This window comes from Mustela nivalis, assembly GCF_964662115.1.
Source record: "Mustela nivalis genome assembly, contig: HAP1_SCAFFOLD_336, whole genome shotgun sequence".
Classification (NCBI taxonomy): domain Eukaryota; kingdom Metazoa; phylum Chordata; class Mammalia; order Carnivora; family Mustelidae; genus Mustela; species Mustela nivalis.
In genome coordinates, this window is record NW_028136311.1 from 328,405 (window position 1) to 338,533 (window position 10,129).

Below are 10,129 nucleotides of genomic sequence, written 5' to 3' on the forward strand. Positions count from 1 at the left end.
TGAAGGTCACTTCATTAACAGAACAAAACACACCTCTCTCACCCTTATCACAGGAAATCCCAAGAGTTTTAGGAGCTGTGAGTCAGTAGCCATAGTTGAAAACAAAATATTCAGATGACCAAAATATATTTCTTGTAAACCACTATATTACACTACATGCTTAAGTATTTAATTATGTGATCTTTTAAACTAATATTTTTCTAAGAGTATAAACTGTTCTGGCAGTAATCTGGATTGGGGAGTGATGTATTGCCAAATTTCTGTCGTTTTAGTCCAGGAAGTCAAAGAGAAAGAACAGGAGAGCCCCGTAGGGCAGGAAGTTCAAAGTAACAATGTTGACTACTACTCCCTTTTCTTGATTTTTTTTTAAACAAGCAAATCTTCTCTTCAGAGTTGCAGTTTAAAGCCAAGAACATGCGGAATTGGGAGAAAAAATAGTTAAATTTGGAGACTTGCAGAGGTAGAATCAGAGTAGTGAAAGCCATTACAGCAACTGACCTAACTGAGGTCAGTCTTTGGTGAATCACAGAAACAGGTGGAGTTGTCAAACAAAGGAGTCTTTGTTTACAACATACAAGGAGATCACAGGGAATAAGTTCCAAAGCCTTGACTGTTTGAACAGGAGAGAGATTTATATTTAGTATTTAAGATGAATACTCAGAAGGGAGAGTTTTATTATCCCGTGTATGGTTGGTCATAAGGTTGTGGATGCATGCACATCCACATATGTATTTGTGCAATATGTATTGCATGTTCACCTGAATGAAGCTTGTATTCCACCGAGGGCAGAAACGTCAACGTTAGAATAAAGCAGAGGTAACTGTTGGACAAGGGAAAGGGACTCTGCAGGCTTCAAGAGCAGATAGAAACTAGATGGGGTCTTGGGCTCATTTTCTGGGACAAGGAATGCAAGGCCTTGATTGCTTTTGTAATAGCACTAGGAGTTTTACCACTGATTTATTGTCTCAATAGCTTAGGCTATTTCCTGGTCTGGTGGTGACTGTTAGTTTTCCCATTGCCTTGTTCCCTCAAAATCCTTAAGGAGTGAGGTTTTTGCATTTCTTTTTAAGAACCTCCCAGGAAGTTTTGGAAGAAGTGTGCTTGGGCAAGTACACAGGTGGGGTATAGATCATTGAAAATAGCTGGGGACAAAAAATGACTTTTCTTATGTCAGGAAAACTATATGTCATCTTAATTTTCTGGGAACCTCTAATTCTTTCTGCTGATGTTACCAGCAGGCTTCTGAGATATTACTGATTGTTCTCTTGAACCTAAGGAAAAGGAAATGTAGAAAGCAAAAGACAAAACTTTAAAATCTATCCTCCAACTCATCAATTCACTGCAGCCACCTCTCTGTCTTTCCCTTTCTCTTTTTCTTTATCTTTCTCTCTCACTTTCTCTCTCACATACGCACAACACACACAAATCATCTTAAAACAATTTTTAATTTTCCCTATTCCATTTTAATATACTTGAGGCATGATCATTTTCTTAGTAAATACAAGAAAAAAAAATCTAGGATTCCATCATTCTGTGTGATTAAAGTATTGAGGAATTTACTTCTAATAGCACTTATAAAAACATATTTTATTTATGTAATATTATATAATCAGGTGCCTGCATTTTTCTTATTCTCCAACTAGTGTTATTTGGCAATTAATATTTTGTCAATCAATATTCCCCTATATCTGAATGTGTGGGCAGTGAGAGATGAGTTAGAGGCAAGGATGGTGAACACTCCCAACAACTGCAGACTACATATATCTTAAGCCATGATTTTCTTTGCAAAGGTCAACATTGATAATGTTGTAGTCATACCTCCGTGTACCAGGAAAGAAGTAGCATATTTCTTGAAAGACACAGCTATCAAAGCTCCATTGAGAAACTGTAAAGATGGACAAGCGATTTCCAAATTACATATCTGATAATGGACATCTACTCTGATTATTTAAAAATGAATAAAAATAAAAAACCTTACTAATAACCAAACAGAGTATCCAATTTTACATGTGAAGGAAATAATGGAAGAGACATGTCACCAAAAGTATATGGATGGCTTATAGGCACATGACAAATTTCTCAACATTTAGACATTAAAGAAATACAAATTAAAATCATAATGAGACATGCTTACATATCTATTAGAATGGCTAAAATTATAAAGGCTAATTGTACTTGGTCTGAGCTAGATTGAGAAGCAACAAAAAATCTAAACTGTTGTTGGCATATATCATGATACAACCACTTTGGAAAATAGTTTGAAAATTTTTTTAAATGCAAAATATGTTGCAGTTACAAAAATAGCCATTTTACTTCTAGGCATTTAACCAAGAGAAACAAGCCCTATGTTCATACAGGGACTTGTATATGAATTTCATAGCAGCTTTATTTTTAAGAATTGAAAACAGTGGAAATGTTCATCAATGTCCATCCATAGAGCAAAGAAAAATTATGATCTATTCATTAAAGAGATTACTATTCAACATCAAAATGAACTATTTACTATTGGAGATTCTCAAAGTAATGATGCTGAGAAAAGAAAAGCCAGGCAATGAATAGTATATACAGTGTCATTCCATGACTATAAAAAATCTAGAAAATACAAATTTATATATAGTCACAGTCATCAAATATATTGGTGTGATTTTAGTGCCTTCTTCTGTGATCCTATAGCTTCCTACAGTTGTATCTCTGAGCATTTGTTACACCATGTGAAAATATGAACTCTTTCTCTTCATTCTGTCTTACTAGAATAAGAGTCCTTGAAATTTTATGGACAATTGAACTCTCAGTTATTAGCAGAAATTCTATCACACAGTAAGTTTCCAAATATAAAAGCCAGAGTTTTACAATGACTTCTAAGCTTTACATGATCTAGCCACTCATTTAACCTCTGTGACCTCTTTCCCTGCTACTCTTCAGTCACTCACAGTGGCCTCCTTGCTATTCCTCAGATATGCCAGGCATGATCCAACCTTATGGCCTTCAAGATAGCCAATTCCTTTGTCTGGAGTGACCTTATTGCTGATAGTTCTGGGCAAATTCATCACCTTTCCATACCTTTGTTCAATTGTCAGCTTCATTGTAACTACCCTGATCTTCCTATTTAAAATTTTAACTCCCCATCCCCTGCCTAGCAACCTTGATTTTTCTCACCCTGATCGAGTTTTTCTTTTTCTCCATTGTACTCATCCTTTTTGAATGCACTATGCCATTTTTATTAAGGTTTATAGCTTTGAATTGTCTCACCCATTAAAATAAAAGTTCTACAAAGCCAAGTATTTCATTTACCAGTGTAGTCTGAAGTAATATCTGCCATATAATAGTTCAGTAGACAACTGGTAAATTTCAAAATAAATTAATGTTGAGAATATACTGAATTTCACAAGTCATTTCAATATTTATTTCCAAAAAATAAACTATGTAAAACATACCTTAAATTTACTTTCAAAATATTTTATAGCATAAAATGGACAATATACATAAGCCTTAAAGAAACAATCCTATAAATAACCATTTCATACCTACTTAAAAACGACATAATACCACACTCCTAGATCCTCTCTGAATGCTCTAAAATAACCCTAAAGGAAATACATTTTTAAAAATAACAGATTTTTTGTCAAATAATTTAATAAAATAAAAGTTTCATTCATCTATGTAGATCATAATAAATGTTTTTAATAAGCATGAAATTATAACTCTGAAGTGTGCTAAAATGAAACCACCTGCTAAGGGTGAGAGAATAAAAATAAACATCATTTTCCCAAATAAGAGGAATTTATTACCTTTGAATCAAAGCATGTGGATTTGTTCAAACTGGCAATAAAGGAATATGGAGACACAAACCATAGAAAGTCATATTTTAGATTTCTAAAAGACTTCGAAGTGAAGAGTATACATTCACTTCTCACTTATTGCTCCTACATATTCATGAATTTGAGAGAAAATATAGGCCCTGTGTGTCTTAGCAACTAATGGGATATTTTTTGATATTTACATGCTTACACATAGTATGTGTTATAGTCTTCTCTTTTACATGCTGTAAAAAGGTTAACCCCTTTTCTGCAGAGATCTGAAAATGTGAAACAGTGCCTGAGTAGCTGAATTCATCTAATTCAAATTTCTTGCAGGTCTAAGACCTATTGTTTTTCACTTGACTGCCTCCTTTTTCATCTGTCAATTGGTTACAAATTCTGGTACTGAAGAGAATACATTGGGGCTGGTGGCTCAGTGTGTTAAAGCCTCTGCCTTCAGTTCAGGTCATGATCTCAGGATCCTGGGATCGAGCTCCACATCGGGACATAATGTAACGACAGATAGTTTATATGGGAGCCCTTTGGGTACTCTGGTGGATGAATGTTTTTAAATTAGTTTTTCATGGACATGGGGAGTTAGAGATGAGAAGGGAGGTGGGGGAAATTGGAAGGGGAGCTGAATCATGAGAGACTATGGACTCTGAAAAACAATCTGAGGGTTTTGAAGGGGCGGGGGATTTGGAGGTTGGGGTACCAGGTGTTGGGTATCATAGAGGGCACTGCTTGCATGGAGCACTGGGTGTGGTGCAAAAAGAATGAATACTGTTATGCTGAAAATAAATAAAAAATTAATTTAAAAAATATTAGTTTTTCGTAAACTACAAAAAAAAAAAAGAAAAGCGCTCCCATTTATAGCGTACACTTTATGATTCACAAAGCACGTGCCAACAATAAAAATAATAATGGGTTACCGTTACACTTCATAGAAAAGGAGGTACAGGGAAATTGAATGAAAGGGAATAACAAAGTAGGTTCATAAGTCAATCTTCCTTGTAAAAAAATTAACCTGAAAGTGCGTTTCTGCCACCTCTCTCCTGTGTGACATTTTATCGATGGGAGATGGAAAATAAATGGTCTGGTTAACCTTTCCCTCCCCCTCAAAACCCATTATTTGAAAACACAAAAAGGGAAGTGAAGGGAGAAATCCTCCCACTCCCATCCCCACTCACCTCCATAGCCGCCTCCTCTTCCAAGAACCTAGCAGACAAGGTGCCAAGAAGTGTTAGGTACCAGCAGTGGTCTCAGATCTCATTCAAGGATCATGGTGAAAGGCATTCAAAGAGATTGTGGGGGCACAGGGATCCAATTAAGGGGGACAAGTTTAAGGTTTGCCTGGTCCCCTAAAAACTAATGGCACTAGAGAAGATGAGCTTTGGGAACTATAGCATAATGGATACAATGTGTAAAAAGCTTCAGTGAGTCATGGTGGGAAGAGGCCAAGAGGGCAGCAAACACAGTCTTAGATGATGTTATTAATAGCACTACAGGCTCTAGATTTCCTGTGGTGGTGTTCTTGGCAAGACCAGCCCGGCCAAAGTGGATACTCTCAACCTGGAACAGAGGGTCTTGGAGATGCCAGCACGTGAGGTATGATGAGAGGGTAAAATGATAGGAGGTGTCCTTTGGAAGGACTGACTCCTTGACTTTAAAAGGGAGAACCCAAATCTGTAGGTGAAATCTTTCTGGCTACAAAGAGGGCCAAGGCCTCCTAAGGTCAAGGTCTCCTCGTCACTTGCAAAGATGTCGAAGAACATATTCAGACATTTCAAAGATGTCCTCATATCATTGGTTCCCACTCTGGAATTCTATCAATAAGGTGAGAGTTCCTCTAGTTGAAAAAGAGATCTAAAAAGACTTCCCTTTCTCATGTAATTTCTGTAACCTCCAGGACACACCCACCTCCCCCTTCCAGCTCTGTAATGAAGCCACAGCTGGTGCCAATTTGTGGAACTCCTTAAAGGCTATTCTCCCTTATATACCCCGGGACCAAGTTCCCATGCTCCCTCACCCGATTTCCTGCACTCACCTCCCACCTGGTGTGTTCACACCTGCAAGTGCCTTTTACCAACCCCTTTGCCAAAAGGCAGCCAGAGTGACCTTTCAAAGACCTATCAGTTCCTGGCATTTGTCTCCATAGAAATCTGCACTGATCTTCTAACAAATTCTCAGTCCTCCAAAGGCACCCATAATCCTCCCATCAGTCTATTCATACCCCTCCAACTGACTGATGCCTGTTCTGCCCCATCTCTCTGCCCTTCAACCACACTGCCTCCTTCTTCCTGTGGAGACCTCTCATGGCACCTGCCTCCAAGCACAGGTGATTCCCATTGATGGGAAGACCCTCTTCTCTCCCCCATCTCCCCACTCCAGTTACTCCCACTTATTCGTGAGCTCACAAGCCCCATGGTACACACTCTCCATGCAGCCTGCTCTCTCTTTTCTAGCACTGGCCTCCGTTTCTAGCTGTGCTTGTGTCATGGATGTCCCTCCCCAGCCAGCCTCCAAGCTCTCTTTCCCTTTAGCTCCAACACCTGACACAGTGCCTGGCACGTAGTAAGCCCTGGCTAGCTTCTAAGAGCCTCACTGAGGGACTGAAAGCATTTTAAAAATGTCACCACGTAGGCTCCAAACTGTAGGCAGAAAAAGCTTTGCCTGGATTGACATTTTAGAGACGTATTCATCAAGTTGGATATGTTCACTGACTTTACCTTGTAAAATTAAAAAAAAAAAAAAGGACCTCTGTATCGCTTCGCATCTACCGAAGGCGCATGTATACTACTAGACCACGTTATGAGCTTAATGGAAGGAGACAAGATGTTTTCGCTAAGAAAATGTATAAGACTGTTGAGGTCAAGTGGGAGGAAACAGTCCGTTTGTTGGAGCATTGCTATCTTACTCTATCACAGCCACTCATAAAAATCTGACACGGGGTGATTCAGAATTGTCTGTCGTAGATGAGTTAGATCTGGCTCATGTTCCTACAGACATGAAAGCCAGAAACGAAGAAGGAGGCTTTGAAAGCGTGGGTTGAGGAGGCCGTGTGGTTCACTGCGATGAGCTAAGTGCCCAGGGCCACCAGCAGACATGCTGGCCTGTATCCTTCCTTTGTTCTGGGGTCCCTCTTGCACCATGTGGTGAGGCTGGTGGCTGGGAGCAGCTCAGGACAGGACCCGGTGGCATCTTAATTCTCCCACCCTATGTGGGCTCCAGTGGGCTCCAGTAGGTCCCAAGGGACAGCCTGTCTTCCTTGAAAAGCCCAGTAGCACTGGGAGCAGAAACTGGGACCAAAGAGTGAGCACCCTGTTAGACAAGCTGGAGCAGCCAACTCTTCTTCAGATGCAGGGGGAGCCCTGGCATGCTGACTCCTCCCTTCTCCCTTTCCCCTTTCCTCTCTTCCTCCCTCTTTCCTTCCCCTCTCTCCTTCCCTGGTGGTGCCCTTTCCCAATGCCCACTTCATCCCTTTTCCTTTCTATATACCTGTCTTCTAGAGTTTCTTCTCTTTCCTCCCCATTACTTCCCTTCATCTGAATCTCCTCTTTGGTCCCTTTGTCCCTGCTCTCTGCTCCTCCTCCCCTTCCCTGGCCCCTGTTCAGCTCCATACTGAATGCAGGCAGAGCTGGACTAACATGCTCACTTGCTAGCTCAGCCACCCTCCAGAGAAGTCACTCTTCGGTGGCCACCTTCCTGACCCCCTGGTCGCTTCTCCACTTGTTCAGATATTGCTCTGAAGTCTGAGGAAGACAGAGCGGGGCTGCCACAGAAGCAGGCCAGAGGAGAAACCAAACCATGTGTCCACACTGTCCCCCAGCACTGCTGCTCTGAGAGCTTTCTGAGTCCTCAACAGGGTTAGGATTTAGGGGCTTCTTCAGAACCGGGAGTGAAAACAACCATAGGTCAAAAGAAAAGCTATGGCACCCACAAAAAATAATAATCACAAATGAAAACTATGTTAACTCTGAGTCCCAAAGTCGAAAAATTGCCTTGAATCTGTCAATAGAAAGCACCCAAGGCCTCACTCTCTGGGTTCTGGGTGCCCTGGGAATGGCAGGAGGCTCTGAAAAGCGCGTGGGGGTGCCGAACTATGGGGGCTAGCCTACCCTCTGGCGGGGGGGGGGGTACCTCCTGTGGCGCTGTCCCGGCCTGACCCCCTGCGGAAGGGTGTGGCACAGCGTCTGGGGTGGTCCTGGTGCCCTGGGGTTGGCGGGAGGCTGGGGCCCGAACATCCCACGCCCAGCTCCTGGACCGCGTCTTCTGCTTTAGGTGAGGGCGCGTCGTGGTGTCACTTTACCTGTGAGCAGAGGGTCCTCCAGAGAAGCCATTGGGCGGGGAGGGGCAGCAGGCGGCGGGAACGGGAACAGGTCACCACGGCCTCACAGGCTAGGCTGGAGCATGAGCGTGCAGGGGCAGCGAGTATGGTGGGTCCTGCAGTCCCAAATGGGCTTCAGCACAGCACCCTGGCGCTGCGCGCCCCTCCTTCCCGCCTGGGCAATTAGCAAAGCCCCTTCTCCCGGGAGCCCCCGACCCGCCCCCGCCCCCGCCCCCCTCCCTCCTGAGTCCTCTGAGAGCTCACTTCCAGCTTTGGAAATTAGCGAAGACCCTTCTCTGCTCCGGCCCCGCCCCCTAACTTCTGAGGCCAGAGCCCATGCTGGGGTGCGGGGCTAAGTCCTGGCATGCTGCTGCATTGCCAGCGCCTGCGCTGGGCAGCCGCCTAGCCTGGCTCCCTGAGTGGGTGTCCACGCGCAGCCTGGCTGCCAAAAGATCATCAGTCCTAAACGCCGGCTGCACTCTTGGGTCAGTTTGCTGGCTTCCAGTTTGCGCCCAAAGCCAGGAACCAGCTTCCCCAGCACAGGCCTGGGCTGAGATGCCTGCCTGGGATCTGTCTGAGCAGTCTCCTCCACTCCAGGCAGGGATGGCACTTCGACCTGGATGTTTGGGTTTTTGGTTTGTTTTTTTGGTCATTGGTTATTACATGACCTCCAGGGTAGGTGCTCCACAAAGGGAGTGAAAACAGGACGCCATATATAGCATACAGCCATTCTAGAAAAATAGCTTGGGGTTCTCTCGGGAACGCGGCATTGGTCCTTGCACTATGGTTTAATAGAAAAGGGATTATGCACCAAGTTACTTAAATGAGCATAGGTTGAAATCGTTTACTGAGAGTAAATATTTTAAATAGTTATATTTTAACTAAATCTATTATCAATCATAAATCTATTACACGAAGGTTACAGGCAATTTAAAAGCAAGAGCACTCTCTTCAGGGTTTTAAATAACCCCTGTCTCTCTTGGCACATGAGAATGCAAATATAGGAAATGGTTTGTAAAAGATCATATAATAGCTTTTACTAATTCTATTTATTTGACAGACAGAGATCACAAGAAGGCAGAGAGGCAGGCAGAGAGAAAGATGGGGAAGCAGGCTCCCCGTAAAGCAGAGAGCCTGATGAAGGGCTCGATCCCAGGACCCTGAGATCATGACCTGAGCCCAAGGCAGAGGCTTAACACACGGTGCCACCCAGGCGCCCCCAGATGAAATACATTTCTGACTTAGAAACTTCAGATAGAATTTTTTTGTCCATGATGACAACTGAAGAAAATGTGTCATCCCTAAACCTAACCTTAAACCCTACCAACGCTGAAACCTAAGCTGACCTTAAAGCCCAAACTAGAACCCTGAATCCCAAACCTGGAATGGAACCCAAAGCCTGTACCTGAGCCCTGGATCCAAGCCCTGAACCACGAACCCAAACCCTAAACCAGACCTCCAAGTCATGAAACCTGAACCCAAATCTCAGCATGAAGTCAAACCCCAAATTTGACCTTGAACTTTATCCCATAAGCCCTGAGTCTTAAAGCCTAAATCATAAACTTAAAGCCCTAAACTATAACTCTGTTCCCTTGTCCTTCACTCTAAACCCTCACCCTAACACTAAACCCAAAGCCTGATCTAGAACTCTGACTAAAACCTGAACCTGTACCCAAATTCAAATGCTTCACCACACTTTGCTTATGCACTTGCCATTGACGGATATTTGCAGTTTCTACCTTTTGATTCTTGTGAACATTGTTTGGGTTGGGGGCTAGGGTTAGGGTCTTGGATTAGGGTAGGGTCCAGGCTTGAGACCAAGTTGAGGTCAGAGTGTGGGTCTGCATCAGGGCCATGTTCAGTGCCACTGTTTGGGTCAAGGACTGTTGTAATTCCACATTGTTTCCAATTCATTGTTCCTTAGCTATTTGGGGGGAAGTTGGGGGGTATTGGGCTCCATGCAGCTTGAATTTCCGGAATGAAATGGCATCAGCTGGACCCAGGG